The 24534-nt window shown below is 48.8% G+C and overlaps 1 protein-coding gene, 2 long non-coding RNA genes and 1 pseudogene across 4 annotated transcripts in view; 2 read left to right on the forward strand and 2 right to left on the reverse strand.

Moving 5' to 3' along the window:
* The window catches only part of Nav2 (neuron navigator 2), a 658517-nt gene that overhangs the window by 119093 nt on the left and 514890 nt on the right, over positions 1-24534 (forward strand). The window lies entirely within an intron of this gene.
* LOC147996810 (uncharacterized) overlaps positions 534-24534 on the reverse strand; it is a 42801-nt gene continuing 18800 nt past the window's right edge. Inside the window, exons 2-3 of the long non-coding RNA XR_015651650.1 lie at positions 7711-7864; positions 534-4601 (exon numbers count right to left, since the gene is read on the reverse strand). This is a non-coding gene — a long non-coding RNA (uncharacterized LOC147996810). The remainder of the gene's footprint in view (positions 4602-7710; positions 7865-24534) is intronic.
* LOC147996811 (uncharacterized) lies at positions 11749-14495 on the reverse strand. Its single transcript, XR_015651647.1, has 2 exons — positions 14458-14495; positions 11749-12417 (listed from the first exon to the last, which is right to left on the reverse strand). It is a non-coding gene; the product is annotated as an uncharacterized LOC147996811 (long non-coding RNA).
* On the forward strand, positions 16727-19767 carry LOC134483127 (uncharacterized; annotated as a pseudogene).

Raw genomic sequence — 24534 nt, forward strand, 5'->3', positions numbered from 1 at the left:
ACCCTTCTTCCTACATCCATTTCGTCTCTATCAGAAAGAGGAAGTTCTCTCCAAAAGTGGAAGCCTTTGTTTTGAACCCTGTTTTCTGGCTTGATTCCCTGAAAACTTTCTTCATATTCTCTATATAGAGAATGATTAAGTTGACTTGAGAAAATTAGATCCAATCAAAAAAAAATAGACACATGAACAACAGACACACCAGAGGAGCTTGATAGCTGCCCCCTCCCCATCCCCACCAGCCTGGTGGACAAACAAAGCAGTGGAGATCCCTTCACTTATTCAACCAGTCCACCCTGCTATTCCCTTCATGTCTCCATCCTGCTGCCTGTGCGTTGCCTCATCTGGATGCTGCTGGGGCAGGCCAAGGTCTTACTCTCAGCAAGCTCAGAATCCTGGGCCAGCAAGGTACCAGCTTGGATGCTCAGGGTTTCATCCCTTAGGTGACATCTGCGATATTAAAACATCTTTCCCTAATGTTTACCCTCCCTCACATCGAGGTGCCACCATTAAACCACTGGTTTAACCTCTCGTCATCATATACAAGTATGATTTATTGAAGTGAACCCACAGTCAACGTCCTTCTGCTGTTCGTTCCTCTCATGCGAGCTGCACAGCCACCCCCCTGCCCAGCTCTCACCTCCTCTGGATCACATCTTAGGGGGCAGAACCAGCACCTTGGGCAGCCTTGGCTGTTTTGGCATCTGGGGGGGGGCGGGGCTGCCTGCAGGAGTGCTAACCTCATGTAATTGGCCAGAAGAGTGAGCAGCTAATGACATGGAACCTCTGGGAAGGTAAGTAAAAGGCCAGGAATCCACTGCTGAGGCGAAGCAGAGGCTTTAGTAATGAAGATGGAGAGGTCTAAGGGGTGCGAGCCTGTTGTTGCCGGCATTGTTTAAAGGAGCTAGTTAGTGTCGTCAAGTGCAATGACCTCATGCCACCGCAAAGGGCAGAAGGCATGGGGTGTTGGTGCATATGATAGATGGTGACACAGAGGTTTCATGAATCATGTCTAAGACGTGAGCTCTGCTTGGCAAACAGGAGACCTGGCGCATGTAAATGCTGGGGGGAATCAGAGGATAAATGCAATCTGGTGCTGCAGAATGCACAGGGTTCTAGTGTTAGGTAGATGGAGCTTGGCATCTTGAGACCAGGCATGCATGCAGCTGAGCCCTGCCGAGCCTTGGCTTTCCCATATGTTCGATAGGCCTGAGCATTGGCTCACCATTGGCAGACGGTTACTTGTGGCGAGAACATCCAGTAACGCTTTCTGGTATCACCTCAGTACCAAGCCAAGTCTGGCCCATTGGAGGAAAACAGCCCATAAGCACTTTTGCCCAAAAACATTCATTGCAGACATCCTGTTAGGGGCAGTTCCTACATAAGGCAGGGGATGGTTAGCTCCGTGTACCTTGGGTAAGATCCAGGTATTGTGTAGGTGCTTACACAATACCAATCTCCAATGAAGATGCCCTGGTTTCTTCCACTTTGTTTTTCTGTATTAGATTAGCTGCCTCAATAACCCCATTCTACACACACACACACACACACACACACACACGCACGCACACACGCACGCACGCGCGCGCACGTACGCGCGCGCACGCACGCAGGATTGCTCACATGCCCACACACAGCACCTACCTTCACAAATACACCCTCACATGCTTTTGTGTGCACACTCACATGCACCCACACTCTTACACACTCACTCTCACCGCCAGCCCCTTTAGTTACTGTATTGCATTTACTTCCGTTAAAGAGTCACTTAGTCCTAAGTCTGCATGAGTAACGTGCTTTCCCCAGTGTCTTAGGTGTCTTAGGAGAGATATGACTCACACGAGAGGCTTATAAAGGTCTTTCACATTGCTACTCATCTCATAGCTGCTATCACAGCCACAAGAAAATGCCACTCTAGTGTGGTGGACAAAGAGAACGAGAGACAGCCACCTGTCTGTCATCTTCCCACTGGTCACGAGTGAGCAGAGCCCTGCGAGCTCCACCCAGCCAAGCCTGTCCTAATTGCATACTTACAGGTGCACGAGCCAAAGAAATGCTAGTAGCTGCTTCCGGCTGCTAGCTTCAGGGCAGTTCGTCCTGTAGGATTAGTGTGACAACAAACTGCTGACATCACCAGCTGCAATTACCGTCTGGGATGAAGCTTGAGAAGTGGCCTGAGAAGTGACAACGCTCTTTTCATCATTACTGCCGTCCTTCTCCCTTTTGATCACATAGAGTGTAAGCGAAGCGTGTATGTGCGTGTTGGGATCCAGCGGGCATCAACTGCTTAAATGATGGTTAAGAACCATGGCCTGGGACTGGAGGGAGAGCTCAATCAATGAAGTGGTCACCACACAAGCATGGTTCCCGCCACCCATGTCAAAAGCCAGGAGCAAGTGGCATGCACTTGTCTTCCAAATGCTGAGGGGGCAGAGCTGGGGACAATTCTGGGGCTCTGTGACAAGCTGGCTTTGCCGAATCGGCAGCCTCTACGTTCAGTAAGAAACTCGGCCTCAAAAAATAAGGTGAAGACAGTTAATGTGGATCTCTGGTCTCCATGTTTACACACCACACACACACACACACACACACACACACAGAAAGAGAGAGAGAGAGAGAGAATGTGTAGTGTGTGTGAGAGAGAGAATGTGACAGACAGACAGAATTGTGACTGTGACCTGAAAAGTCCTAGTCATCCCTGCTGGGCTGTGTCTCCTGTGCAGTTTGGCATCTATGACAGTTCTACCCATGTTGCATGAGGAATTTGCTGAATGCTGCTGCCAGTTTGTCTGACCTACTCTGGTCATCCTGGTGAGATGGTTCAGAGCTGGTAAGGGCAGACAAAACATACTCGTTTCCTGTCCTGCTGCTAGAAATTGTCACAGACTTGGAGCTTCAGATGACATAAGTGTCACTGTGGGGATGCATAGATCAGAGATCTGATGGGGATTATGGGCTGAAATCAGGGTGTAAGGACAGAAGCTTCTCGTTCTGGGGGCCATAGGGCCAATCTATTTCTTAGACATTTTCAGCTTCCAAGGGTTGCCCACCTACCTCAAGCCATGATCCTGCTGTGGTCTTAATATGTGTGTCCCTTTCCCATAATTCATATACTGAAGTCCTAATACCCAATGTGGTGGAATTAATAATTATGATTATACCATGAGTGCCCCTATCATGAATGAGATCAGTAACCTCATAAAGAGTCTCCAGAGAACTCCTCTGTCCCTTCCACAGATGTAAATGAGGTACGAAGACACCATCTCTGAAGGGGTTACAAGTCCTTTAGACTCCCCAACCTCCAGAATAGAAAATAATGAATTTCTATTGTCTACAGATTTCCTGGTCTAAGGTATCTTGTTATGTCACACAGACCAAAATAAAATAAAATAAAATAAAGGCTTCCTTCTTTCATCTTCAAAGCCAGCAAAGTGGCATCTCTCTGAATAATCTCACAGCTCTCTAGTGTATGTATGTACGTGTGTATATGTATGTGTGTGTATTTGTACATGTATGTGTTTATAGATGTATCTGTGTTTAAGTATGCGTGTGCATGTATGTTGTACGTGTGCATATATATATGGTGTACTTGTGTACGTTCAGGTATGAATATATAAGTGTGTACATGTGTGTTGTAAGTGTGCATGTATGTGTGTACACATGTATGTGTGTATATGTATATGCACATGTGTGAGTGTGCTTGAGTATGTATGTACATGTATATTTATATATGCATGTGTATGTATAAGTATGTATGAGTGGGGAGTATGTGTATGTATGTGTGGGCATGTGTGTGCATTCTTGTTTATTGCACATATATATGTTTTACCATGTGCATGAAAGCCAGAGGTCAACCTTGTGTATGGTTCCTCATGAGCCATTACTTGGTCCTTTTTGCGACTGGCCTATAACTTACCAAGTAGGCTAGACTGGCTAGCCAGTGAGCCCCAGAGATCTGTTAGTGATGTGTTGGTCTCCCCTCCCTTCCATGGCCTGCTGGGATTAAAAGTAACACCACCATACCCAGCATTTTTATATATGGGTTCTGGGGAATCCAACTCAAGGCTTGCACAACAAAGCACTTTCCTGACGGAGCCATCCCCCCAGCCCTGAAATCAGCAAAGTCACTTTACTGCTAAGGCATTGCGTGATTAGATCTGGCTCATCGGGATAACCCAGTATACCAGAACTATCTCAAGGTCGTTAATGTTAATTACATTTGAAAAGTCTCTTTTGCATGTTCAAGTTCCATCGACTATGGTGAGACGTCTTCATGAGAACCCTGTGTTGCCCCAAAGGGTCGTGCACGTTTCCTTTCTTCTTAGGCTCCCCCTTCCTCCATCCACTCCAGCGAAGAGGCTACGGCTCCACAACTCCACTGTGTGTAAAACCTCAGTGTTTAGCTCAGCAGAAAGAAGTTCTACACGCTCCCCAAAACAGATCTCGTAGCAGAGCTGCATTTGAATATGTTGAAAGTAAGCTGTTTTGGACCCCTATGAAATCAAGTTCTTGTTAGCTGCAGACAAGTTCCTGATTAAAATGGTCCAGAGGGTGTGTCCCCAACACGCACTGCTTACTCATCTCTCTCGGTGGAAGCGAGGATCCTGGAGGAGAAACGGATTTATTTTATGGGGGATTCACAGCCACAGAAATTGCTTCATGCAAATGAAGCTAGGCAGTGTGACTTCATGAATAAGAAATGAACTGACGCCTCTTCCCCCCACAGGCAATGTCGCACACTGGGAAATTAATTGTGGCATGCTTTGGGTGGCCCTGGCTGCTCTGTATAGGGATTCAGCAGACAAAAAAAAAAAAAAGATGCTTTCCTTCACCAAATTGCACAGGAGACGTTTATGTCCTTCTTAGCTTCTCTGTGTGTTATAAGTGAACCGTGGGTTGCTCTCCCTTCTCCCAGGAGCTTCTGGGGCCTTTCGAGACTGAAGAGTCTACTGCAGAAGCCACATGTAGCACTGAGCCTCACATTGAGAGTACGGCCTCAGTACCTACAATGCCTGGGTTCAAATCTCTGTTTCTCCTCCCTAGCTATGTGGCTTTAAACATATTCTTACTCAACCCCCACCTCTGTTTCCTTTCTTATAAATTAGATTCCAGTATAGCATCTACTTTGTGAGGTTGCTATGAGGGTTGAATATGACCATGAAATGCTTAGGATAGAGCCCAAGAGTTCTGCTGACCCCCGGATACTACTGGAAGGGCCAGCTCACATCACTGAAGTTAAAATTAAAATAGGGCTAGGAAGCCCAAGAGATAGAGCATGTTTCTAGCATGCAGCAGGGCCTGGGTTCCAGCCTCAATACCACACAACAGGGGTGTAGCAGTCTGTCTGTAATGCCAGTACTCCTGAGACAGAGGCAGGAGAATCAGCAACTCAGGGTCATCCTCAGCTACATAGTGAATCCAAGGCAGCCTGGGCTACGTGAAACCCTGCCCCGCCCCCTGAAAATAATCAAGACTAATAGTTACCTCTCTTTGCTGATGATTACAAGTTTTCACAGTGTTGAAAGGGAAAAAGAAGAAGACTAAAACTAAGTCTTGGGTCCCTGCCCCACTGCCCAGCTATCTGGACAAGTCATTTCCCTTGTTTTATTTTCTTCCTTGTTTTAATGATTTCCTTGTCTGTTGTAAATGATAACAGTTGCTAAATGGCAAGGTTATTACGTAAGAAGGAGGTATTCGGGCTGGAGAGATGGCTCAGCGGTTAAGAGCACCCGACTACTCTTCCAGAGGTCCTGAGTTCAATTCCCAGCAACCACATGGTGCCTCACAACCATCTGTAAAGAGATCTGATGCCCTCTTCTGGTGTATCTGAAGACAGGTACAGTGTACTTATATATAATAAACGAATAAATCTTTAAAAAAAGGAGGTATTCTCAGAATATTGTAGCTTAAAATAATCCCCAGTTTTGAGTAAAGAGATAGCTTAGTAATGTATACTGCTAGTACAGAGGACCTAGGGTCCATATAGTACCCACATTGAGCAATTTTAAATTGAAATCCCAGCTCCAGGGCATCTGTTGCCCTCTTCAGGCCTCTGTGGACACCTGCACTCATGCACATACTGCAAACACACACACACACACACACACACACACACAGAGAGAGAGAGAGAGAGAGAGAGAGAGAGAGAGAGAGACATAAACACACACGGACACACACAGACATACACACACAGACGTAGATACACACAGACATAGACACACACACACATAGACACACACATAGACACACACACATAGACAGAGACACACACACAGAGAGACAGAGACATAAACACACACAGACACACACACAGACACACACACAGACAAACACACACACACACACACACACACATAGACACAAACACACACATAACTTTATTGTAATGCTCAGACAGGAGTTCAAGCCCAAGCAAGGCTCGGTGGAATGAATGCTAGGCATTGCCTAAAGTCAGTCATGAAATTCAATTGGTGGTAAGCTATGACGTGCTCATATACGTTTCCTTGGCCCCTGATGGTGACATGTAAGAGCTGTCATAGGTTTGATCCTGTTACATAATAGAAACATGGAGCCTACCTGCCAAGGGTCCCAAGCTGTAGAAGAGCGATAAACGGAATGCTCCTTCAAGAGCTCTAGAAAGATGGAACCCCTGCCCTGCACTTCCTGTCTAAGCATCTTCACGTCCTAAGGAATCCCTCCTTTCACAGGGTCCAAAGCGAAAAGCTGAGCTATGTCATCTGCGAGTTATCCTGACGGATAAAAGTTCTTGAAGTTTGGGGGTGGACCTTTTAGGTTTTATTGTCTTTACCCAAAGGTTGGGAAAGAAGAGTGAATAAGCAATGCTTTGTGACCACCTGATCACGGTATGGAGCTGAGCAGAAACCTGTCTTTATGGGTAGTCCTTCCCTCCAATATGGAAGAAGGGGGAAGCGAACCAACCTTTTAGCAACTACTCAGTGTGGAGTAGGCTAAGCATCTTGTGCACATGGTCTCATTAGATCCCCAGGCCTGTCTTGAGAGATACAGTGTTTCTCCAATTTCTTAAATAGGTAGCCAAGGTTTGAAAGGGCTAAGTTGCTTGCCCTAGTCTGTAGGTCAAACATGGCAAAGTTCAAGATTCATATCTGTCTGTCTAGTCTCAAACTCAACATCTGGCTGGTTCCCACTCTAGCTTCCCTGCCGGGCATACACTAGGCCAACCGGGCCTCCTTGGGTTGCAGCTGTAAAGCATGTTAGGACAGACTAGGCAACTAGGGACATTCTGTGGAAGGATACTGAGTTAGCACATAAAGAAACCATTATTTCAGTTGGGCAGAACAGTCACTGACTTGGGAACAGAAAGCCAACAGCATGCTAGAACTTGCCCTGGGATCTTCCTGTCTACTCCTCTCTGTGTGGTGGTGGGCCTTTTTCATACCGAAGATAACTTTGTAAACTTAACAGAAACTGTGGAATCACCCACCCCCAAGATTTCTTAGTCTTGCATAAACTGGGTTTGGGGAGTGGTGGTAATAGGAGGACAACTGACTGGATGTCATGAAGTATGCTGGGCTTAAGTCAAGCACAGCAACAGCCTGGATGGATGAGTAAAGTGTTGGAAGTTGGCCCAGAGCCTCTAAAGAGGTTCTTCAGTTTTGTATCTGATGTACTGGGTGACCTTACACAAGTGACTGGACTTCATTATCTCCAGCTGTGAAATAAGGTCAATTGTACCTGTCCATCATCATCCATACTGGAAACAAGATCAGTTCCAATAGAGTGCAGAGTCTTGTGCCTCGAAGGGAGAGTTCACACTTGATTCTGGTGACATTGGCATAACTGTATTTCATCTTCCATCGGAAACATCTTAGTGACTTTTCTCATGACTCTAACAAAACACAGGACAAAAAAAGATTTAAGGAAGAAAGAGTTCATTTGGGCTCAGAATATAAGAAGGGATACATGTCCACCATGACAGGTGAGGTAGGCTGGTTACATTGTATCCGTAATCAGCAGCCAGGAAGTTGGACTGGGCTGTACATCCTCAGGTCTCTCCCCCAGAGACCAACTTCCTCCAGCAAGGTTCCACCTCCTAGAGGTTCCACAATCATCCAAAACAATGCCCCCAGCTGGGTACCAAGTGTTGAAACAGGAGAACCTGTGGAAGACCACAACCGGAAAGAACATCGAGTTTTGACAATGTGGAGCTCTTGAGTTGGAACACTGGGTGACTTAGTAGAGCTCAGAGGGAGAAAAAAAAAAAGGTGATGTAGACCAGGAGTAGAGGCATACATATCCCTCCATTGTCCCTTCTCACCCAGGACTGTCCACGAACTGTGGGGACACACTACAAGGTGGACAAGCAAAACTTCCTGTTCAAACAGCATTCAGAATTTCAGGATGGCTCCAGGAAGAACTAAGTCCAGCCTTTCCTAGCACAAGGCCCAGGTGAACACTGGCACAGGTCACATGTCTGCAAGGCTGGCCTGGCTCCTCAGTGGCTCACTGACACAGAGAAGTACTTGAAGCCAGTGTGGGATAATCTCTCTGTGATGCACTCTTCCTTCCTGGTACCAGTTTACTGATGTCTTTGACACATCCAATAAGGAACAGGGATTTTTGAACCCCAGAAACTCATCAACAAGAAGTCTATGGATGTATAATATTGCAGTTAAGTGTACCTATCGAGCCTGTGTGTATATATAAATGTTTCCTGTTGACTGGAGTCTGTAGTTACTGGAGTGTTGCCATGGAGATTGGCAGGGCCAGCTGTTGTCTCATTTCCCCCCAAAGAATTGTATGCTAATGAAGCTCCCCTGGAGAGTTCTCCAGGGGCAAGACAAGCTATTGAGAAGTCTGCAAACCAACTGCAGGTAGTGGATGCCAAGCTCCTGTTTGCGGTTAATAACATGGTTTTAGGGGATTCTGCTGGGAAGCAGCTAATTGGGGATAGGAATCTAGAGGGAGGCTGCTTCAAGAGAGCAAAGTTGAATCCTCTCTCAGTCACTGAATAGCTGTGCTGTTGAATTCCTGAGAGCCCATTTCCTCATTTAGAAAATGGGAATATGTCTGTCAGATTCATGGGAGCTTAGGCATGAAGTGTATGGAAGGCTTGGCTCAGTTTCTAGACCAGACCTGTGGGTATAACAATGTCATGATACTGCCAATATTAAAGAAATGAGCTTGATTAAGCTCGTAGGCTTCACCTGGAGACCTATGTACAAACACATTGGCTCATCTAGTCCTCAGAACAAACCCACCAGTGAGGAAACTGCCGTCCTCGTTTTATAAACAGGACACAGAGTGTTTGAGAGACTCGCCTGAGGTCACCCAGCTAGTGATAGCACTGTCTGGATTCTAAATAAAGGAGTCTGTCTCTGGAGCTCTTAACTGTCATGCCCAGAGCTTCTGGGGGCGGGGGAAGATTAATGGTGACATGGAGGCTAAGAGATACAGAGTCTTCTGGTCTTCCCTTTGACTCTGGAAGTTCCATCCATGATGAGACAACCAGCAGACTCCGCCCCCAGGAGGCGGGGCAGGCTGGAGGGGCAGGTGTTAAAATAGGCTATACTGGTGGGGCTGTGCAAGGGTCAGGGGTTCCGTTAAAGCCCATCCCACTGACTCCTCTGGAGCTGCAATAACTCCGACCTTTGTCTGATCTGAAGGCTAGATCTCCATACAGGATAATTTGGGAGGAGGGTCTGCATGCACAGCCCGACTCTTTGCTACTCACTGCAGGGTACTTCCTCCCAGGGCTCTGGGGCCCCCCACCTTGTCCCCCTGCAAACTAAACAACTACAGGCACTAAGCAGAGGTGCAAACCAGCCCCTTCCACTGCTGCCAATGCAGTGCACTTCCTGTGGTCTGACAAGCAGCTTGGGCCTTTGCAAATGTCACCCGGGCTGCACTCCCCTTCCCTCACTCTGGGCTCCATGCATCACTGGTGAAATTCTCCATCCTTCTGTGGGACTGTAAATAGTCCTCATTCAGGGAAGTCATCCTGATCACCCCATCCCAGGTGTTAAGCCCACCTGTTATCAACTTGTACCTAACTGCTGGTCCAGTCACTTGCTAGGATTTGCATTAGCCAGTTGTGAAGACAGTGATTGGCTCGGATCAGTCTTTGCTCACGAATGTTTTATTCACTCTCGAATCGACAAACGCCTCCAACAACGGCTGGCCACATTTGTTGAATACGTGAATAAGTGAGTGAGGTCCTACACAGCCCCACCCTGTGCAACAGGAATCCGGACCCTCTGTGGCCCTTCCAGCCTCTTCGGTGTTCAGTGGGGGGTCTGTGGTCCCACTAAGTGTTCAGGAGAGCGCCAACACCTAGGCTGGGGGTGATCAGGATGACTTCCCTGAATAAGGGGTATTCACAGACGAATGGAGACTTTCACCAGTGATGCACGGAGCTGAGAGTGAGGGGTGGGGAGAGCAGCCCACATGGCAGTGTGCAGAGGATGCAGGGAAAGGACAGCCACTGTGTCTCAGGGCCAGGATCTCACATGAAGTTCTCCATGAAGGGCCAAGAGTCGGGGTGGATGTTAATGCCGGTCTGATCCTTACTGCGGGTTTCCCAGTTTCTTCTGTCAAATGAGGATAGGATAGGGGCAAGTGAGTCAGACAACCCTGAAAGTCACTTCCAACCTGGTCATTCTCTTCCTGAGGTCTGGACTCCTGCTGCCCATGTGTACATCTGCGTGCCTGAGTGCTTGCTAGTGCTCAGCATCCTCTTGGATGAAGGAGAACTGTGTCATTAGCTGAGGCTGCAGCTTCAATCTCCTAGATGAAGTAGCCGCCCTTGGGGAATAGAAATATCAAGGAGTTTGGGCTCAGATGTCCTGTCCCATGTACCCCGGGGGTGGGGGACGCCGCACCATCTTGCTCAGCCCCTGTGCTGCTCCACAGTAAAGATCAAGGAGGAGCTGTATGCAAATGCAGTTTCTAGATGGCTGAGCCAGGCTGTTCCCAGGGCTGGCTGGGATATTTATTCAACTCACTGTCACCAGATGCTTTTCCAAGGCAAAGGCAGGGACTGTGATAAATGGTAACAGCAGCCACGGGCGAGGTGGGAGATGATCAGCCGCCCCACCTCCCTTCCCTGGTTCTTCCTATTTTATCTGTGATTCCCCTGAAGCCTTGGAACCACTGCTCCTAAAACTCAAAGGAAGGAATGGAATTCTATTCCCCGGCACCAGGCAATGGGGTCACCGACGTTCGCTGGGGTTACTTTAATCTTGCCTTAAACATTCAACAAGAAAGAAATGTGGTAAGCTGGGCCTTGCGGGCAGAGAATCACCCTGGGGACTGGGTCTCCGGGTCTTCACTCATCTCTGGTCTCACCCTTCTCCTGAACATTTGCATTCTACAGGAGGAGATGGGGGGATTTCACTTTTTCAAAAGGGAAAACAAAAAAGAAGTGGGTATGCTGTGCTGGAAATGGAGCCCAGGGTTTTGCTTGCATTCGGCAAGCATCCTACCTCTGAGACAACGGGTCCAGCTCTCAAGTCTTTAACTTCTGCAGTTGCAATCTGTTACCACGAAGAAAGCAGGGGGCTACTTTGTAAGTCTGGGAGATAACAGAACGGGAAGCAGACAAGGGGGAAAGCAGAAGGAAGAAGAGCAGCAGTGGTCTGGGACTGCGAAGGTTCCTGGAAAGCTGCTCAGCCTGGTTCTGAACCCCTTCCCCCCAGTGGGTCTATGGTTCTGATTTCCCCCCCTCCCCAGGCACTGATCAGAGCTGGAACTCATTACTCCTTGGCTACACCATGAACTTGACATTCTTTTATGTTTATTTTTAGCATGAGGAAACTGAGGAACAGAGAGGCGGTGGAACCTCTCTGCCAACACAGTGCTCTTCGCCGAAGCTTTTTGCCTCTCTCTGACAATACATAATATTTTTTTCAGGGCATGGTGGCACGCACCTGTGACTCTAGCACTGGGGAGATGGTAGCGGGAAAATCAGAATTTCAAGGCCATACTCGATCACACAATGAATTTGAAGCCAGCCAAGAATCCATGTGACCTTGTCTCAAAGTAGTAATGACTGGATCAGCAGGATGACTTGGGGTAGCTGAGGCATTGTTGTTCATCCCAGGCCTTGACTCAGGTAGTTCCAGTTCTGTCTTCCCATTGTAAATTGTGCAAGGGGAGAAACTGGTGAACAGGAGGGTGGACCGTGGCAATGAAGGTGGCGTAACAGAGCCAGGCCCTCACTGAGGACAGTCCCCACCCACTGCTTATCCCAGGAGAGTCCAGACAACAGAGAGTACATCATGTGGTGGAGGTCATTGGATGACGTCGTGCCCAGCCCAGGGTCAATTGGTTGGTTTGCCCTTTTGTTGGGAACTGTGGGGAGGGTCACTCCTCTCTGGAGATTTATGGTGGTTCTCTTCGGCTCTGGAGCTAGGCATCCATGGCAAGACATTGAGGGCAGAGCTGAGCAGAAGGAGGGCTTAGGGTCAGTACGGTAGGAAAATGAGCTTTTCACTGTTCGGTGTGTTTCAAAGAACTGGGGTTCTAAGTAGGTTAGGTGCACATGGCTCTGTGTTGGCAGTGAGTTCACACATCTATCTCAGCAGAGCCCCATGCAAGGATAGGAGGAGGACTTCCTGGAGGGATCTTAGTGTGTACCTGAGGAATAGGTCCACAAGGGTTTAGAGACCTGTTAAGGTCCCACAGCAAGGAACTGGCAAAACCACCCTGATCCTGGCCTCTATGTCTGTGGATACTGTCTGTCTAGAGGTGTCACCAGAGAATAAACAGGACACTGGGAGCAGGGGAGGATGGGATTGGTATAGATAAGGAGTCAGCAATGCTGTGGACCTGTGTCCTCATCCAACTTCCCAGACATCCAGCTGCACCATGGTCCCCATGGACAGGTCCTAGGGTGCTGAAACCAGACTCTAGGAATGCTGTGAAAGCCCAGCAGCCCAGCCTCTTGAAACAGAGAGGAGATATGCCAAGGTGCCTAGATTTGGGAGGCAGAGAGGAATAAAAGCTTGTGATTACTCAGGGTACAGATTTAGGGGAGAGACGGTAACAAATATATTCTAAAATTGATCGTGGCGATGTCTGCAGACTGAAAATAAAAATAACATTGAATCATATACCTTACACAGAAAGGCCTGAGACTTGGGCAGCATAAAGTTGATAGATGGTATTGGTGTCAATGCAGGGTGGCCCTGGGAGGACCGCTGCTGAGCAGTGAGAATCTGACCCTCCTGCTTTCTAGTTGATAGGGCCTCAAGAAGTAGGCACTCTTTCCTGCTCAACAAGGAATATTGCTGTTCCTTGCCACTTCTGTGCAGGCCTGGCATGTGGCACCAGAGAGAAACGTACCTCCCTCTGCCCTCTGTCACTCAGCTCTGGGTTCTCCAATGCTGAGTCCCCCTGGTCGCCCTCACCACTATGGATCCTCTAGAGCTGTGCAGTCCCTTCCTAACCTCAAGCCCTGCCATCTGGCCAGACACCAGCCTTTGATTCTGACCCAGGGTGCTTTGCACATTAAGCCCAGACTGAAAAACAAAATCTGGTCCAAAGACCCCTTGCCAAGTAAGAATGGACGTAGCCAGTAACAGCATATTCTGGAGTCTGTAGCCAGGACTGTGCACACCGCCCTCCGGGGTCTCTGCCTAATTAATGCCTTTTGAACCCTAGCCCAGTCAATGACATTGCATCACCTGGGCAGATTCCAAGAGAAATAGACAAACTGTTCTCCTCTCTTTCACCAAGCCACTCTGCTCCCTGGAGATATCTGTCCCCATGAAGTTTGACTGGGAGACAGAGATAGTACCCCTCCCAAGGGATGGAGAGGGAAGGGTGTCTGGTCTGCTAGGAGGGGTCCATGGGCTCCAGGGAAAATAGCCTAGTCTACTGCTCAATGTTCGTGAAACCATAGCAGACAGCTTTCTCCCAAAGGCTGAAACAAGAAGTCTGAGACTGGAATGTGCTGTCCCGGGAGAAGACACTGGGAAGTGGGTACAGTGGGAGCTACAGAGAAACCTACCCTGAGTAGCCCAGTGGCTACATACAGAGAGCAGAGAGGAGAAGGGAGGGAAAGGGATAGCATCCAGGCCTACAGGAAGCTAAAATCACCAGTCAAGTACCTAGACTCACACTTGACTTTAGGAAGCCTGACTAGCTCAGATCAGGTAACACAGCCCATTTGAATTGACAAGCAGTTCCAAGATAGGTTCAAGCAACTCTTATATTTCACCTTTGGCCAGGAAACAAGCCGCAAAGCATGCTGGACACGCCTGGGCCTCCCGTTTGTCCATGCCGAAGATTGTTAGCCACTTGTGTGCCTTGGGACCAATGCCTGACCCCCGCCCCCGGTCCTTCATCAGCTGCCACCAAACTTCTGTCATACCACAAAGCTCAGTAACCAGATGCAGGTGCCATGACCCCAGAACTGTGTCACCTACTAAGTGGGGACAGCCTGGAGCCCATGAAAAGTGAAAAAGTCCCTTTAGTTACCTTGTAATAGGTGACAGCTTTGCTTGAAAATCCAGAGTGCGGAAAGAGCCATAAATAGTTCTGCTCACACTGCCACCTGGGCGGGGGGCCAGAGAGGTGGGGTGCCAGGCCTCGTGGTTTCTGAGGGTGCTTTTTATAGATAGTACACGACAAGTGTGCTAATCAGGCACCTTGATCTGAAAGGTGAGACTTGGTTCTGCTGCATCAACGACACAGTTGTCATTACCGCTGACTTGCTTCGTGACTTTCACGCCTCTCTCCGTTCTGTCCTGTCATCCATGGTGTGTTCTATCAGGAGTGTTATCCAACAGAAGAGGCTGAGACCAAAGAGGGCCCGAGAGCCAGCGAAGTGTGTGACAGCCCGAGTCCCGTCAGGATGAACCAGAGAGGGTCTTAGAGCCAGCGAAGTGTGTGACGCCTGGAGTCATGTCAGAAAGTTTATTTATGTGGAGAGCTTATGTCCCTGGGGAAGGTCTGATTGCTAAGTCAAATCCCAGGGTGGTGGCACCCTGGGTGGTAGCCATGCTGCTCTCCTTATCCCCTCCCCTACAGAGTCTCTACAGGTGAGACAAGCTGGGGCTATGACCCTGAGGAGGAACCTTGTGAATGCAAACAGTCACCCATGGGCCAGTTAGTGCACAGAGACACCGGATACAAATGGATTTACAACATTATTTAGGAGGGCTGAGATTTTTTTCTCTCTCTCTCTCCCATCAACTAATGTGGGTTTAATTGTGTGTCCCAAGAGGTAACTCGAGGTCCTAATTCCTGTTGCTTCAGACTTGATCTCACTTGAAACGGGTGTCACAACTGTTCTCATTAAAAACCGGGCTACTTTACAGGAGAGCCAGCCCTTACCAGCTGCCATCGGTGTCTGTGTGACAAGGAGGTGGAGGCTGGCCTGCTACTGCTGTAAACCGAGCAGTATCAAGGATGGCTGAAGTTAGGACAAGGCAAAGGAGGATCCACCCAGTACCTCCTCCAAGTGGCCACCTTAGCTTCGAACCGCTGGCCCCTCCTATTTGTTACAAGACAGCCACCGCTGCTCTTAGCCACCAGCATGTGGCACTTGATTTGGTTTCAGAAACCAGCACAAGTCTCTCCCTAGTCTCAGCTGGCCTATATTTTTCCTGAAAATACTGTGACCATCACACAGCCTGGCACCGGATTCTGGAAGTTATCGGGTCTGGCTCTGCACTAGTCCACCCTGAGTTTACCTTCTGAGCACCTGGAGCAAGACAACTGTAATGTCTCCATTTTCAACGGTGCAGTGAGACCTCAGCCGTACACCAACACACCCTTCGCCTACAGCTTAGCCAGCGTTTTCTCATCGCACTCTTAACAGCTGATAGCTCTCTAATGCCCCTTTCCTCTGGGTTTGCTCTTACAGACATCATACGGAGCAATTTCCATTGCAGCTCCCATGGATAGGAGACCCTAAGCTCTGTCATCCCACCGAGAAGATGATGGCATGGTCAGAGTGCACCTTCCCTGTGGCTGAGGGATGCCACTCACTCCCTTTGTCTTTGAGACCTTGCGTTTGTCACATTGCCCCCAGAACATGCCCCTCAGTTCTGTATGTCCCACCTCACAAGGAGTCAAAGGGCTTAAAGGGTTCTGGGTAGCAGGCTGGGCTACCGGACAAATTCCTATTTCCTGGGCTGGTTCTCTGCATAAACATGATCCAGGTTTTAGGGAAATCTCTTGTCTCCAGCAGCTACCCCTCCTGTGAGGGATCAGCTTTGATAACAGATTAGCCTCTAGAGCACATCATTCATCTGGCCATTCCAGTTCTGTTCCTATAGTTAATGTTCTGTGACTTTGCAACCCATGCTGGGTGTTGAGGATGCACAGGGAGTGAAAAGCAAAGCATTCCTGCTCTCCAAGAGCTTAAAGAACTCACTCAGGCTGCCGGGGAAGCCAGGCAAAGAACAACACAAAGGGTGTTAAGTGCCCTGAGAGGGGACCTCAGGCAAGCTGGCAGAATGCAAGCTCACACACATGCCAGGGGGCACTGCACACATGCTCACCCTAAGCCTTGGGAGGAAGACCTGCTATCACCCCACATGGCTAAGGCCATGCAAGGCACCATGGGAAGCTGTGCAGTGATGAGCTGCCCAGATCCCCTACACTAACACTGCTGTACTTTCTGCCCTTATCGTTCCTGTGCTAGGGACTCACAGCTTCTAGTGACTCAACTCAACCTCTCACATGCTCTGCCCAACCGCTCTTCACATTCCATGGCTCTCCAGCTGTCACCCCAGGTGGATGACTTCACCTCTGTGCTGCAGGGCTAGTCTTGAGATGCTCCCCTGACCCATCTCTTTCTGATCAAACCTCATGGCTCTGGTCTGCATTTGGAGTACACCAGCATGCCTTTCAAATCCTGGTCTGGTCTGTCTTAGAGTAGGGTGTGTGTGTGTGCGTGTGTGTGTATGTGTTTGTGTGTGTGTCTCTGTGTGTGTGTGTCTGTGTATGTGTGTGTCTGTGTATGTGTGTGTCTGTGTGTGTGTGTCTGTGTATGTGTGTGTCTGTATGTATGTTTATGTGTATGTTTATGTGTATGTCTGTGTGTGTCTGTGTGTTTGTGTGTATGTTTGTGTGTGTGTGTATGTATGTGTGTGTGTGTCTGTGTGTGTGTCTGTGTGTGTCTGTGTATGTGTGTGTCTGTGTGTGTGTTTGTGTGTATGTTTGTGTGTGTCTCTGTGTGTGTTTGTGTGTATGTATGTGTGTGTGTGTCTGTGTCTGTGTGTGTGTCTCTGTGTGTGTTTGTGTGTATGTTTGTGTGTGTGTGTCTGTGTGTGTGTCTGTGTCTGTGTGTGTCTGTGTGTGTGTTTGTGTGTGTGTTTGTGTGTGTCTCTGTGTATGTGTGTGTGTCTGTGTATGTGTGTGTGTCTGTGTGTGTGTCTGTGTGTGTTTGTGTGTATGTTTGTGTGTGTGTCTCTGTGTGTGTTTGTGTGTATGTATGTGTCTGTGTGTGTTTGTGTGTATGTTTGTGTGTGTGTCTCTGTGTGTGTTTGTGTGTATGTATGTGTGTGTGTGTCTGTGTGTGTGTATCTGTGTGTGTGTCTGTGTGTGTGTGTGTGTCTGTGTGTGTGTCTGTGTGTGTTTGTGTGTATGTTTGTGTGTGTGTCTGTGTGTGTGTTTGTGTGTATGTATGTGTGTGTGTCTGTGTGTGTGTGTATCTGTGTGTGTGTGTCTGTGTGTGTGTTTGTGTGTATGTTTGTGTGTGTCTCTGTGTGTGTTTGTGTGTATGTATGTGTGTGTGTTTGTGTGTGTGTGTCTGTGTGTGTCTGTGTGTGCATGTGTCTCTGTGTGTGTGTATCTGTGTGTATGTGTGTGTGTTTCTGTGTGTATGGGTGTGTCTGTGCCTGTGTGTGTGTCTCTGTGTGTGTGTGTTTGTGTATGTGTTTGTGTGTGTGTGTTTGTGTGTATGTTTATGTGTATGTATGTGTGTGTCTCTGTGTGTGTGTGTTTGTGTGTATGTTTATGTGTATGTATGTGCGTGTGTGTGTGTGTATCTGTGTGTGTGTGTGTGTGTGTGTGTGTGTGTGTGTGTGTGTGTGTGTGTGAATGTCTGCAGTTGTGGCAGATACCCATCTTCCCGCTTGGTTGGGCATTTCCTTCACAGCAGTTATTTTTTTTTTTTTTCGGAGCTGGGGACCGAACCCAGGGCCTTGCGCTTGCTAGGCAAGCGCTCTACCACTGAGCTAAATCCCCAACCCCCTTCACAGCAGTTATTAATCTTGTAAGTCCCTCATTTGTTTGATCTTTCAACAAACATTTAGTGATTTAACATTCCTCTCCTGACAAAACGGTACATTTGATGAAATCAGAAGTCATGCCTGACTTGCCCACCTGTGTACTTTTCGAAAGAAACAGGAGAATAAATACTGTTTTAATCACCATAATGACAATGGACTGGATGTTTGCACTCCGCACCAAATTAACACATTCAGATCCTAACTCCCAACCTTTTCCCAAGGAGATAAGGCAATGAAAAGACTCTAGAGCATTTCCCAACTCTTCCATGAAAACTCAGTAGAGAGATCAATCTGTAAGGCAGCCCCAGAACCTGCCGGTGGCAACAACCCCACTCTGGGACTTCAGCCTCTAGAACTGTGGGAATAATTCCAGCATCCAGGAGGTTCCCCTGGCTGTTCCTATCCTGCAGACCATCAGCCCAGCGTACACATGCTCCATGGGCTCCTCCCGTCTTACATCAGCAGACCTGGTCCTGGGGCTGCAGTCTGTTGACTCAGAAATGACCAGGCCCAGAAAAGAACCTTCGGAAGCACATGGACCCACAGAGGATCAAGTTAGCTGTGTGGGCACCAGAGGCCTGACGAGTCAGGGAGACATAAGGCCCCCGGGGGATGCTGATGCTGAAGTCTGGGATGCACACTGGGCCATCAGCTGCCCCACAAGCCTGCCCTTGGGGTTGTATTTATTTTGAGCTACACAAAGCACACTTGGCTAACTGAGCAGGAGGGAACCTGGTTGAGACCTTCTCTATTCTTCACTTTGGGCCTGAGGACCCAAAGGTCCTTTTATTTTTGCTGCACCAAAGGGCACCAGGAGCTGGGCTATCCTCCATGGTGCAGGCTTTGTAGAGCATGCATGGCAAGGGCTGGGCTGCTTCAGTGTGATGTGTCCTTACACCAGCAGGCATTGGCATTTTAACACACACACACACACACACACACACACACACACACACACACACACACACAATTTTACAGTTGAAAGTATCCCTTGCTCCTGGTCAGGGTGTCTTGCTCAGTACAGATGAGTTTTCAAAGTGCTACCAAAATCTAACGAAGTGTTAGAGGGCCTCCAGTGTAGAAGAGAAGGAATCACACCAAGCCCATGGCAAAACCCATGCCACAGCCATTCTACAAGACCGACCTGACGGTCTGCCTCATCTGTCCAGTCTGACCTGGTCCTGGGCCTCTGTGCTGACCACAGTACCTATTCCCCTGCTCTGCCCACTCCATGCCTCCTCCAGACTTTCAGTGTCTCCCACTTCTCTCCTTCCCCACCCTTCAGGGCCCCTCCCCTATTTCACTTTTCTCTATAGACCACGAGGGGCTCCTTGGGCAGGGCATGAGCGGGCCAGTAATAGCAAATACCAAGGTATCTCAAGAAAGCGGAGCGGGAAAATGCTTCGTCCCCAGCAGGACCAGTGGCACGTCCCCAGGTGCGCTGGGTACCAGGTGCTTGGCTGCTTCCTATCCCAAGCTGGTGCTGGCAGGAAACAGAGGTGCGGGCCTCCAGGGAGCAGAGACTGCTGCTGCTGCATCTCATTAATCTTCTGCTAATTGTGGCAAATGGGATTTTACAGTTCCCCAGGCCCTCCCCAGGAGCTATGGCTGCACCTCGAGAGGGGGGCTAGGGAAGGGATTGCAGGCCAGCCACGGAATCCCTTCAAGACCCCCCTGACTTGTGCAGTATGCTCTCTGTGTGACTCTGGGATGGAGGGGTAGAATCTACACTGAGCCTTGCCTTTCTTTCTCCCAGGCCCTAATGACATCCTTGGTGTAAATCAATCACACTGCCTGTCAGGGAGCTTGTGGCCAAAAGGATGACTGAGTGACTCAGCTGACTCTCAAAGTGGCACATAATTCCTTCTGAAGGTTTGCTACCCAGGGCCCAGCAGCCTCGGTCGCCAAGCTGCGTAGACCAAGGTCCTGAATCTACTGTAAAAGGGAAGCTGGCTCACCAGCTATGGCCTCTTGGTCTCTGGGTCTGTACTTCCTCCCCTGTAATGTCTGAGAAGAATAATCACCTCTCTGGGGATAGAACAATGAAATTAAACTGCATCCAAGTGCTTCTGGTGGAGGACGTTTCTTAGCATCCCTTCCTAAGGATGTCCTCGCCTGTCTAGTTCTCCTCAACCCTTGCTTTTTATGTGATGGCGGGCACAGCTCTCCATTAATAACCAGTGCTTAGACTAATGAGTGATGGCTGGGCTCCACACTTTGTCTCTGCTCTCTACCACACCCTCCAGAGGGAGCAAGGACAGGACCAGGGATAGAAACCCTATCTGAAGGTGCCCTAACAAAGATGAAAACCTGAGGCTGTTCTGCCCAGCCTTGTACCTTGGGGGTCAAGCCCAAGTCTTCCTTTCTCTTTGCCCATTACCATCTGGTCACTTTTGTAAAGAGCCCCAGCCAACTGTCACCTCTTACTCCTGTTGTGAGAGACAGACTGAGAGAGGGATAAAGCTGGGGTTTCAGTGTTTGTGCAGTAGTCACCTTGCTGAATATCTTGGATAACCATGGGGTCCCAGTTTCTTGGTCTGGCAAGTGAGGTCTTCTTCCCAGAGCAGTCTCAGAGTTTCTTAGGACTTGGGAACATGCGGGATCCTCAGCTCAAGTGGACAATACAATCCAGGCACAGCCACACAGAGGCCTACAGAGGCCATGGGTAGAGCCATAGCAAGAGCTGGTTCAGAGAGCTCCTGTTTCTTTGATTAAAGGAGCATAGCCTCCACAGGCTTCTCATTGGCTGATTGACAGAGAAGATGCAGCTTCCTCCTCATGGAGTTGACAGGGTTCCTCAGGAAGGGGACACCCACAGTGGTGACCCAGCTTTTTGCCTTCCTCATAGCTGGGGCATCCCTAGCTACCCTGGCCCTGGCCAGAACCCCTGAGGCCCCCCAGCTTCTCACAGTGTATGCCCAGTCTCTGACAGACACTGTCACCCATTCGCAACCACAGTCATTGATTTTAGGCACTGAGATTACCTTCTGTTTCTTCAAGGCAATTTCCCTGAATTGGAGAAAAATCATGAAACATCGGATAAGGGAGTTGTGTCTTCTTGTTGTTATTGTTATTGTTGTTGTTGTTGTTGTTGTTGTTTTGTTTGTTGAAGATGGGAGAGTTATTATCTGCATTTTACTTCATGGGGATCTCCTGATGGTGACAAGATCAGGGTCACAGCTGCCCATGGTGGTGCATGTTTTCAATGCCGGCATCCAGGAGGCTGAGGCAAGAGGGTTGCCATGGGTGACACAGAATGAGTACCAGGCCAGCTAGAGCAAAAATAGATATCGGCTGTCGTCCGGCTACTTAACCATATCCATGTAAATTAATTCAACCAACCTACATCTGGGGTCTCATAGTTTACCATCTGGGCACAAGGACTGGGTGAGGTACGAGTTTATTCATATTGTCTTTATGAGTGTAATGCCATTCACAGAAAGATGTTAGAATGCAGTTTCCGTGAGAACAACTGAAGCCTGGGAATGTCAGATAAAGGCTTTTGAGCTCCAAGGCTTGTTGGACCAGTGTCACTCTGTAGACTATCACCCTGAGCTTGAGGTAGACACAGCCTTGAAGTACTGTCGCTGTCGCCTTATGAACTAACACATCCTCTAGAACACAAAATTAACAGTGGCTAAGTCGCACCCAGACCACAGTCCTCTGCGAGCCCACACACACTGCTGACCAGTGGAAACCACTTCATGCCTGCCCTCTGGTGCTTTCAGACATCCTCCTTCCTCACACATACACAGGCTGTTCCCTCTACCAGGAAGGAAGCAGCCTCCCATGATGTGTGCACCATGAGGTCTAAGTCAGGCTCCTCATGGGGATCTGCATCTGAGCTCTGCCCTTTCTCACCTCTCAGACTGCTAAGGTTCCCTTCCCCAGAAAATGGAGAGATGCCAAGTCCTTGTTGCTTGATAAGTCAGAACACCAGTCCTGCCTTGTCTAAAATGGCGGTTCTCTAACACAGTGGTTAACACATCTGCCACACTTGGGGCCACCTCCCAAGTCCCTTCCTCTCAAGACCCATAGGGGCCAAAGCCCCGCACTAACCTAATGCTGTATCTTATGTTGGCCGACCTAATGCTATAACTTATGCTTAGCCAAACTTGGCCATGGTCTATGGAGTAATTTCTCTCCAGCGCCCCCAGCCTCACCTGCCTTCTTCTGTAGCATCCTCACTCTCTGCATGTCACCCTGCTTCCTTCTCAGCCGATCACACTCACCTCCCTGGGCCCTGCAGTGGACTGTGTTCTCTCTGTCTGGATCCCTCAGCCATACCACCCTGTCCTGATCTTTCCCTGGAGAGCTTCTGCACTTCATACAGTTTAACATTTAACTCGGCTTCCTGGGCTTCCCCTGGGAAGTCTGTAGATAACCCGGGTTGACCAGATCCCCACCTCAAGACCACCTTCTTGCCCAGACCCCCCATATAGTACTTGTTGTCCTTGTCCACCTATCTAACCCCCCTGTTTGGCTGTGACCTCAAGGACTGGGCCGCCTCTGGATGGAGACCTTCTTGGCTCTTTGGAGCATCTGCCCATTAGGACAAGCGCCTTCTGGGGACTGGGTGTGACTTGGCCACTGTTACCTTTGTGTTGTGGATGGTGTGTCAGTTTGTAAGGGGACAGTGCTTCAAGATTGTCTACATCTAATGTACATTTCCTGCTTCGAGTTCAAACCTTGTTCATCAGCACAACAGCTAACAGCAGTGCCCGATGACAGATGGCCCGGCACTGAGCCTGAACCCTGGCTCCACAGCAGGCCTGGAGTAGGGCACACATGTCTGGCATGGTAGATGCTTTCATTGATCTAGAGTCCATCTCTAAGGGTGCTGTTGTGAAGTCAGCCAGATGACATCAGTGCCAGCAATGGGGGCTGGGCCTAAAAGGGCCAGGCCATGTCTGCAGTCTCCTAGGATGACTGGACCAAGTAGGCCATCTCTATTCTAATATGGAGACTTTCTGTTTTATGTGTTATGGTATTTAGTTTTATTTTGATTCTGAAGTTTATGGTAGGAGGTTCCAGAATCCGACTTTCAAAGTCTCTTCAACATTAAGAACACCCTCAGATAATGCCATCCCAACAGTTCAACAGACATATCTGGGTTTTCACAGTTCTTACTCAAAATCATCATGTCTAGGCTCTTGGGCCTTGTTTAGCAGACAATTAGGATTTAGTGCCTGGCATGCATGAACAGTGTTGGATGACACAATTCTGTGTAAGAGACTATAGTGATACCTTCCCCACTTCCTATTAGCCCCTTCCTACTTCCTGTTAGCCCCTCCCCACTTCCTCTTAGCCCCTCCCACTTCCTCTTAGCCCCTCCCCACTTCCTCTTAGCCCCTCCCCACTTACTATTATCCCGTTGTATGAATTGGCTGGCTGGTTATTACTCTGTGAATGATACTGGCTTCTCCATTAAAGAAATATCAAGTTAGCATCCACATTGCTGTTTGGGCCATAAATTTAAGGCAAAGTACAGAGCCCAGCACCAGCATGGATGCCATAGCACTGAGTGCATCAGTGCTAGATCTTAACCTGGCCGCATTGGGAACCCCAGAGGGACATTAACATGCCTTGGAGAAATGGACAAGTAGCCAAGATGAAGTCTCATGCTGGTCTCTAGTGGCCTCTCCCGCTGAATGTTTCAGATTATCAGGAATGTGTAGGATCTGCCATGTTTCCACCACAGCCATTCTAGTTCATATTCTCTCTGAGAGTTGGGGTTGATTTCTTCTCAGCTATCTGCATCTCCATCCAAGTGAAACAGAAGAGAGAGGTGCAGACCAGGGAGGTGAATCCTGCTGTCTGTTGCTAGTGATGTGGAAACCATACATCTTGTTTAAGGAGGTGCTGACAAGTCTATGTACACAGGGAACCACCCCAAAGCCAAGGCTGGGAAGTTCCTCAAGTATGAGGCACCCTCAGTGAGGACCACCATGTCCGCAACACTTCTGGGACCACAGACAGACTAGGAAGAGGGTCTTGCTTCCTTACAATTAGTGACTTTGGAGATCTCTATGCCACCAGGGAAAAGCCTGCCCTTACCTGCTCTTCTCATCTAGTAATGGACAGGGAAGGTCTCCTTGGGACCCTTGCCCTGCCCTGCCCTGCCCTGCCCTGCCCTGCCATTGCCTGAAGATGTCTGCATCTTCTCCCTTGCTGAAACATAGCCGTAGCATATATTCAATGACCTTCTGAGGCTGCTGTTGGAAGGACGGTGGTCCAGAAAATATATTCTTGAACCTCGTGGACAGTGGGACACCAGAGGACATAAGGACATTCTGGGTGAACACCTGAGAGC

This window comes from Rattus norvegicus, chromosome 1 (assembly GCF_021556685.1).
Source record: "Rattus norvegicus strain SHRSP/BbbUtx chromosome 1, alternate assembly SHRSP_T2T, whole genome shotgun sequence".
Lineage (NCBI taxonomy): Eukaryota > Metazoa > Chordata > Mammalia > Rodentia > Muridae > Rattus > Rattus norvegicus.